Source organism: Austrofundulus limnaeus, unplaced genomic scaffold, assembly GCF_001266775.1.
Source record: "Austrofundulus limnaeus strain Quisiro unplaced genomic scaffold, Austrofundulus_limnaeus-1.0 Scaffold1174, whole genome shotgun sequence".
NCBI classification, from domain to species: domain Eukaryota; kingdom Metazoa; phylum Chordata; class Actinopteri; order Cyprinodontiformes; family Rivulidae; genus Austrofundulus; species Austrofundulus limnaeus.
Genome location: NW_013953576.1, coordinates 72852 through 73123, shown reverse-complemented (window position 1 = coordinate 73123; position 272 = coordinate 72852).

Genomic DNA, 272 nt, shown 5'->3' with positions numbered 1-272 from the left:
ATCACTTGGGTTGTTTTTGACATCTGGTGAAAATTTCATGTCATTAGCACCTCTAGTATGGTGATGTGTTCAATACTTATTTTACCCGCTGTAAGCTGGAATGAAAACAAGCAAAAGTGAAATCGGGGTTCCTGCAGATCCTTAAAAAGTCTTAAAAGTCTTTTAAATCATCAGTCCAAAAATAAGGCCTTAATTAGCCTTAAAATGTCTTAAACCAGTCTTTCAGAAGTCGTACAAATGTTAACACATTGTAAGTAGGATGAGTGTAATTC